Below are 9,225 nucleotides of genomic sequence, written 5' to 3'. Positions count from 1 at the left end.
GTGCTCTGTTCTTTCTTTTTATATGTTGCATGTCCAGATATTCATACAACAAAATATTCTGGGGGCCTTGAAAGTTTTCTGAAAATTATCCAAAATGCTGATGGTGGCTGGTGGCTTAAAAATGTAGTAGCCAAATTGGCTGATGAGTGAAAAAAAGTTCAAACCCTGATCATCATACTTTGCCTTATATTACCCTGGCTGGCACTAAGGGACAAAAAAGTCACACTGCTATGATAAAGGCAGTGTTTCCCACTGAAATATAAATCCAGTGAAAAACCTTTTAAGACAAATTGTAATGTAAAGTTCCACTGAAGGCGAGTCCGAGATGAACCCTAATGCAGTTTTATATTACAAAAACATAAACAGAATACAAAATAAACAGAACTAAACCATAACATCACCATGAACACTACTTGGGACAAATTTCAAAATAAGAGTCCAATAACAAAAACTAGACAGACGTGTGACCTAACACAATATTTTGATAATTTTGTCTTATCTTTTTAGTCTTGTGTTAAATGTCATTATTAGTTTTTATCATGTCTAGTTGTTTGTATTGTATAATCATACCCTAGTGAAAAAAATATATACTTTATTGTATTTGAAATATATTCCCTTTTTCAAAATTACATTGCAAATATACTAACAAAAATGTTTCTATCTTTAAATATATTAAAAATATATTAGCATCATGCTTTTACCTATTTTTACAATACAACTTTTAACACACTTAAATAATTGTACTTTTAGTATATTTTCTAAAAGCATATTTTAGAAAAATATACTTAAAATCAAAATTCTGTTTATTTTTTTTAAAAGTGTATTTATTTGCACTTTATAAAAAATATATTTTAGGTATATTTTAACTGTGTGCTGGAAATGATCATTGTAACAATGCATTAAAAGTATAATTTCAAATTACATTATAGTATACAATAGTATTTTGTACAATTTGTAGTATTTGGAATAAGCCAAAGGTATTAATGAGCCTATAATGTTTACTCAAATATGTCACACCACAACAGCCTTGTGGGCAAGTGCGCCGACGTGCTTCAGAAGACCCTGGCTCGTGGACATTTCCTGATTCTGTCCCCTCGCTCTCTATCCCCATCACTTATGATCTATTACACATCTATGTCCTATCCTAATAAAAGGTGAAAACGGCAAAAATATTTTTTTTAAAATAAAAATAAAATATATATGTATACAAATTCACTTTATATTGCTTGTATGTTTCGAAGACACTCGTAATGAATTTGTAATGTACTTGTAACACGAATAAAGTACACTTTAATATCACTAATCAAGCATGTAATTAGTACCTACACAGGCATATACTTAAAGTATACTAAGTATACATGAAGTTGGTCCAATTTAGTACACAAAATACACTAAAAAAATTAAGCTTTACTAAAATTTAATTACTACTAAAATATACTTTGTACAAAATTAGTTGTTTAAAAATAGCACACTTCAAGTTAACTAATCATTTACACACTTGAAGTATACTGATAATTAGTCTGGCTGCAAGTATACAATTTTTTTTCACCAGGGTATGAATTTGAAAAAGCAGCAAATTATTGGAAAATCCAAACATCCCTGTTTTAAGAATCGTTATGACCTAGTCATTAAAAGTAATTTGAATGCATAAAAACCTTGACACAAACAATAATATGAATATAATTTTATTTTGGTTTTATTTGAGTTTTCTTTCTTTTTTTAAAGCACTTTAAAACAATAATAATTTTTTTATTTTTTGGTCATTCAAAAGAATATTGAACAAACAACAACAGGATAAGGTATGGATAATTGATCACTGGGGTGTTGAAGCACGAGGTTATATCTCGGACCCATTGTAATGTGAAGAATGAAACTCGAGCTCAGTGTGTTGAAGGCAGTGTGTGTGCTCTCTAGCTCCCCCTGTAGGTGCTGTACGAGTATCCGCTCACCAGCAGCGGCACATGAACGCTCTAATCAGCAGCGCTTACAGTGAACACAATCTAAAGGAAGAAGAAGAAAGACATTAGCATTCAGACTGTGTAAATTCAATCAGTTCACCATTAGTCTTTCCTACAGACCTCAACATATGGGTAAAAGCTGGACTGCCCCAAACTCTCCCAGTACTGGCCCGTCTCGAAGCGGATCTTGTACATTCCTGGAGTGAAGGCGTCGCTGGTTATCAGTCCTGGACAGCGTCCGTCCTCATTCGTGGTTCTGGAATAATCAGAGACACACTATTTAACATAATGACATTTTTATTTTCCACAGTTTTTATTGTAAACCTCTTAAAGATTGACCCAAACAACTTTGGACAGTTTCGATGGCAACAGTTTTCAGAACACTGTTACAATAATTTACACATTTCTTTGGACTGAGCGAAGACTTGACACAAGTGATGTCAACAGAGCTGAGTATTAGTATTATTCATAGTGTCATTTTAATAGTGTAAACCTGTGCACGACTCTAAAAAACACAGATGCTCGATGGCTGTTTTAAAGGTGAAGCGTAATTTTGGAATTGCCAAAAATAATGACTATTTTCAAACAGGATTTCCAACCACCCCCCTCCCCCTTCTGCCATTGGTTGACCAAACAGATAGCCCCGCCCCAAACTCACATGATTGGCTGAGCCAGTGTTACTGCATCAGGCTAGTGGAGATGCTCGAACACTCACAGACAGCCAGAGACGACATGCATGGACTCACCCGATGGTCACGAGTCTCCAGACGGTCATGTGGGGGTCCAGCCGGTGTAGACTGAGGGCCATCCGCGCCGCTGGGACCCCGTCCCCGGTGTTCAGCACATGTGTAGTGAGGGGACCTTTCACCGAACCCATCGCTCTCAACCCTACAACACAGGAGATCACCCAGTCACATGCATTGATTATAAGACTGCGTTTAAAACTGAGACCATGTACGGACAACTTCCACATCTTTACCTGGAGATGTTAAACATGAAGCATTTAAAATGACTCGACTCACTAAATGACTGAAGAGTTGAGTAAGAAGATATTAAGATCTTACCTGCTATAAAGTCAGTGTCATCTGGCTGTGTGTCGCCGTTTATATGAGGATGATCTGGACACTGTTTGATTAGTTTCCATGAGTTAATCAACAAAATAAACCAGCGTAAGCACACATGCAGGGTTAATATTTAAGCAAACCGTAATTCACTCCTCGCGTCATCTTTTTCTACCAGGTCGGCCACAGTATCACTTGTGCTCGCACATGCAGCCATCTCGCTGTAGTGAGCAGTGTTGGGAACGTTACTTTAAAAAAGTAATTAGTTATAGTTACTCACTACTTGTTCCAAAAAGTAACTGAGTTAGTAACTGAATTACTCTATAATAAAAGTAACTCGTTACCAGGGAAAGTAACTATTTGCGTTACTGTAAAAAAAAGGTTGTTATATGTCAAAGAATTTTGATTTTTTTGAGCAGTTTTCACAAGTCAGTTGAAATGAGTAGAACAGACAGGTATTTGTACATAACTTTAGATATTTATTGCATGTCGACAGACAGCAAGAGGTTTATCCTGCACTTCAAGCATTATCTTTGTAAGAAAAGTAAACAGTTACACCATATAAAGTGCATTTAACTCTGCAAATTAAATCAACCTCTCTCAACTTTTTTTTTTAAAAAGTTTTATTAATAAAGTAAAGGCATTGAACCAGTTTATTTGTAGTGCACTGACTGTGCACATTATATAAGATTAATATATTTGTTTTCCTTAAAATTTTAATTAGCAGTAACTTAAACACTTTGCAGTTTGAATGTCCTGTATAAACAAAATTACGGATTATGTTTTTGTTTCCACTGTTCGATCGCGTCCGCGCCTCACACACACACACACGCACACAAATGTAAACACTTTGCGACTTTTCGATCGCGCCCGCGCCTCTCTCTCTCTCTCTCTCTCTCACACTCACACACACACACACACACACACACAAATGTAAACACTTTGCAACTTTTCGATCGCGCCCGCGACACTCTCTCTCTCTCTCTCTCTCTCTCTCTCTCGGTTCAATACGAATACATGTACCGTTCCACCCCTAGTTCTTGCCTTTGACCTCAATGAATTTGAAGTAGTGCTTATATCTTCACCTTGAAAATGTCAACTTTTCATCGGATTGCTCCTGACCATAGACTGCTCCTGAGTCCTGACTCTGTTTAGCTGGTGTATGTGTGTGTGTGTGTGTGGCGCGTGTGCTGGCATGTGTGTAAAAACACTGGCTCTGATTGGCTACCATGAAACACATGACCCTGCCTTAGCCAATCATAATCGCTTACCTCGTTATTAACCCAATCGATCGCGTTGAGAGAGGTTGATTTAATTTGCAGAGTTAAATGCACTTTATATGGTGTAACTGTTTACTTTTCTTACAAAGATAATGCTTGAAGTGCAGGATAAACCTCTTGCTGTCTGTCGACGAGGTTAAATCAACCTCTCTCAACTTTTTTTTTTAAAAAGTTTTATTAATAAAGTAAAGGCATTGAACCAGTTTATTTGTAGTGCACTGACTGTGCACATTATATAAGATTAATATATTTGTTTTCCTTAAAATTTTAATTAGCAGTAACTTAAACACTTTGCAGTTTGAATGTCCTGTATAAACAAAATTACGGATTATGTTTTTGTTTCCACTGTTCGATCGCGTCCGCGCCTCACACACACACACACGCACACAAATGTAAACACTTTGCGACTTTTCGATCGCGCCCGCGCCTCTCTCTCTCTCTCTCTCTCTCTCTCACTCACACACACACACACACACAAATGTAAACACTTTGCAACTTTTCGATCGCGCCCGCGACACTCTCTCTCTCTCTCTCTCTCTCTCTCGGTTCAATACGAATACATGTACCGTTCCACCCCTAGTTCTTGCCTTTGACCTCAATGAATTTGAAGTAGTGCTTATATCTTCACCTTGAAAATGTCAACTTTTCATCGGATTGCTCCTGACCATAGACTGCTCCTGAGTCCTGACTCTGTTTAGCTGGTGTATGTGTGTGTGTGTGTGTGGCGCGTGTGCTGGCATGTGTGTAAAAACACTGGCTCTGATTGGCTACCATGAAACACATGACCCTGCCTTAGCCAATCATAATCGCTTACCTCGTTATTAACCCACCTCCTCACTCGCTGTGCGAGCCAGGGGTGCGTTCGGATTACACAGTTTATTCAATCAATGCATAGTAACGCGCCGCATTTAACGTCCAGTAATGTTAACGGCGTTGTAACGACGGGAAAAGTAATTAGTTAGATTACCCCGTTACTGAAAAAAATAACGTCGTTACCTAACGCCGTTCTTTTAAACGGCGTTATTCCAAACACTGGTAGTGAGTTTGTCACATCATGACAGCTGCAGCTTCTTTTGCTGCGTGCGTGAGGAGAAAAAACACAGGCGTCCACAGGGAGGCTCTGGAAGCGTGCGTTGCACACACCAACATGAAATACGTCTCTTACAAATCTGGAACGCGGTCATTATTAGAAGTATCGATACTAATACATTTCGGAATCGTGACGTTTTTCATTTCCGAGAATCGCAATACTTTTGAAGTATCGGTGCACTGTGCAACACCTCTGCTGCATTGGATCAGTCTCCGTTCCAGAGCAGGCAAAAGCTTTCTAGCCTCACCACTCGCATCAGCAGCACCTTGCATCGCCCAAACCACACATACACCTTTAAAGGGGTGGTTCAAGATTTTGAACATCGGACCTCATTTCCAAGTTAGCCTGTGTGTTATTTATCAGTGGAGACAGTTTTCAAAAAATTTCACCCAGTCCTTCCAGTTTCATAGTTCGCCGGTGCTAGGCTAGCACGAGTCAACGGTATATGCTAGCCTGCCATTAAAAACAGTTTTACCCACTTCAGACAACAGTAGGCACTCCAGTAATACTTTGAGACAGTAACTCTATTTTTCAGTTTTGTGTTGGTATCAGGAACTACACCAGTCACCACATAAGCCTCAGCACGTTTCCAAATCTTTAGCAACAGCCGTCTCATGTTTCTTCTATGCACGCTGATTGAAACATACATTCTGTGAAGCAGAGTTGGCCAGGGTGGAGGTGGCCTTCATGGATTCTTCATCGTATGTGTGCTGAACAGGGTAGAGGTGACCTTTGTCCTTGCAAAACTCCACATTGTCATTCTCATAGTAACTTTTCACAGCCTGATTGTTTCGAACAATATGACTATAAAACGAACGAACCCCAGATTAAAATCTGATATTGTGCAATACTGTAAAACCTGTCATGTATGCCAACTTACGAGAAAAGTGAACCAACCAGTTCCTCGTGTGCCACTCCATCCGATTCCCATGATTGGAGAACCGTTTGAGCGGGTGATTATTGACTGTGTGGGTCCATTACCAAAAACTCGAATGGGTAACCAGTTTCTGCTTACCATTATGTGCAGTGCCACTCGGTACCCAGAGGCTATTCCTCTCTGGAAAATTACAGCTAAGACAATTATTAAGAGTCTTATCAAGTTCTTTTCCACATTTGGTCTCCCCAGAGTGATCATGTCCAAACTGTTTTCTTCTGCATTAAAACCATTGTCCATATCGCACCAGGTCTCTAGCGCTTATCACCCAGAGAGTCAGGGGGCTCTTGAACGCTTGCACCAGACACTCAAAACCATGCTGTGGAAGTATTGTATGGAAACAGGTGCTGATTGGGATGAGGGGGTGCCCTTTGTTTTGTTTGCTGTTAGGGAAACAGTGCAGGAATCGTTGGGGTTCAGCCCTGCTGACCTTGTGTTCGGACACACACCTAGGGGTCTCAATCACGTATGAAAAAGGGCTACCAAAATATGTGATCACCATGCATGTATTGTAACAGTCACTGTCTGTCACATGATTTTTGAATTTTTAAGAGAATAATGTTTATGCGTGGTTATTGAAAAAAATAAAAATGAAAGTTGCTGAAATAAGACCACAAAACTCATAATAAATATGTGTCAATAAGACTTTTGACTAATCGATGTTGTCGCTTCAAGTTCTGGCTTCAAAATTATGTGAAAATAGTCTTGCTTTATCGTTCACATAAAACAATACATTGATTTAAATTGATGTAAAACAGGTTTTGCTTGGAAAGCCAATATGCAAGGGGGAGTGAACGAGGAGTGGTTTACACCTGAGGATACAATGTCCCACCCACTCTGCATAATGAGCCATTCATTCAGGTGTGACACTGACTGAGCCACAGTGCAAGGACAAAAGATATATTTAGAAGAAGACTTATATTGACCATTTAAGATTTTGCTTACATCTATCTTGTAAATATGTTTTGCTATTTTATTAAAAAGGTTACAATTTCAAGTGTACTCTTTCTTTGTAAAAAAAATGATTATAGGCCTACATTTTATCTATGTATTCATTAGTTTGAATATAGCCAACATTGGAACAGCTAACATCTAAGTTGATGACTTTATTTTTGACAAAAATAGTATTTTATATATATATAGAAATTGCTAAACAAAAGCTTATTTGATGTGGCAGTATATTCTACAGTAAAAACTGTACCCAAATCTAGTCAACAAAATGTTGTCTTTCATATATTGCCTGTAACGTTGTTTTCATGAAATATTAGGGCATATTGTTAATTTGCAGTTTAATACGTTGCTTATACAAATAGCCTACATTTTATTTCAACATATTTCAGTCAATTTTTACTCATCTCAGTATAGCAATACAGTTTGCTAAAACATCATCATTCATTCACACACGCGATTTAAATTTAAACTGTCTTTTTGCAAGCTGTGGTAAACAGCGCGCATCTCTGCCGTTCATTCATTCATAAACAGAAACCCGATTCACGTGAGAAGGAAAAAAACTTACTACAGCATTCCTCAGCTCGCTCCTCGATATACCCGCACTTCTGAGGTACATTTTCCATTATTATTATTCCTCACAGCGCTGCGAGACGGTGTAAACAAGTAATGATCTGAATAAACTTGTGTTTTCTCAAACTGATATGGGGGCGTTCACAGGATTGCGCGGATTGCCTCAGCCATTTGCGTTTGAATTGCGCGCGCTCTCTGTGGGCGTGTCACATTACATTTGAATTAGCTCTAATGAGCTCGACTGGAATCGCTCTCTTTTAATACAGATTTCACAAGATGAGAATATTTGTTTTTTATATAAATTACTTCATTTAAAGGAAGAGAATTCAAGCTTCATGCCTGTGTGTCTGTATGCCTGTTTGACTGAGTATTCACTGAGTTATTGTTCATTTTCGGACGCGTTTCAGAATGGACTACACTGGCAGAGAGAAGGCAGAACTCGCTTCGTGTTTATTTTTCTTTATTTGGCAAAAAGCACAACACTTTGTTTTTATTGTGAGTATACACAAAAATAATACACATTTAACAGAATCGATTGATGTATGAAACTCCTATGGAAAATCAAAGTCAACAGAGTATTTATGAGTTTCTTTTACACTGATAAAAAAAAGCGAGCTGGTATCGCTGGCGATACCGCCGACCTCAGGGGGTTAATTATTCTGTTATTCAATTATACATTTAATTATCAATTATTATCAATTATTTTCTGTATGTTTGCTAAAACGTCTCTTTCTAAAAATAAATAAAATGGAAATCAGTTGTTCATGCCTTTGTGTCACCACTGTGTGACCATGGTGACAGTCTGAGTGAGGTCGAAAAAGATCTACAGTGACCCAAAGACAGTCTCAAAAACACAGTTTGTTTCTGATGTCACAAACTACCTTGAAGACACATCTTATGATGTCGGAAAAATCCGGGAGGCCCTCCCAGAGAGATACCGTAAATACCTGATCTTCCTACACAGCTTCTCTGGCTGCGATACCGTATCAGCAATTTCTGGGTTTAGCAAACCAACTTTGCTCACCAAGCTCTGCAAGACTGACAAAGCAGAGGGGGCCATGGATGTGTTCAATGACATCAGAGCCAAGAAAAGTGACATCATCAAAGCTGGCTGCGAACTGTTCAAGCTCATATTCTGCGGAAATCCACCTGAAGATTTGGAAGACTTAAGATTTGAGTATGGATGGAAACAAGGAGAACAAGGTTATGCACCAGCCCCTACAACAGATCCTATTGCACCAGACTACCTTCTGAAGTTTCTCAGCTGCAACTGTGCAGGGGCCTGTGACACTCTCAGGTGCTGCTGTAAACAGCAAGGCGTCAAGCGTATTTCTGTTTGTGGGAACTGTCATGGTAACTCTTGCCAGAACATCAACCAGCT

The 9,225-nt window shown here is 38.5% G+C and overlaps 1 pseudogene across 1 annotated transcript; it reads right to left on the bottom strand.

Annotated features, from left to right (window-relative positions):
- Positions 1-1,741: 1,741 nt before the first annotated feature.
- On the bottom strand, positions 1,742-2,936 carry LOC311071570 (5-hydroxyisourate hydrolase-like; annotated as a pseudogene). The gene is made up of 3 exons (XR_014609529.1): positions 2,705-2,936; positions 2,079-2,214; positions 1,742-2,000 (listed from the first exon to the last, which is right to left on the bottom strand). The product of XR_014609529.1 is annotated as a 5-hydroxyisourate hydrolase-like (transcript).
- Between the last annotated feature and the right edge of the window lie 6,289 nt (positions 2,937-9,225).

The sequence above is a fragment of the Abramis brama genome (assembly GCF_963993115.1).
Source record: "Abramis brama genome assembly, chromosome: 20".
In the NCBI taxonomy this organism is placed as follows: Eukaryota; Metazoa; Chordata; class Actinopteri; order Cypriniformes; family Leuciscidae; genus Abramis; species Abramis brama.
The sequence above is the reverse complement of the archived record's forward strand: the minus strand, read 5'-3'. Positions and strand labels throughout refer to the sequence as shown.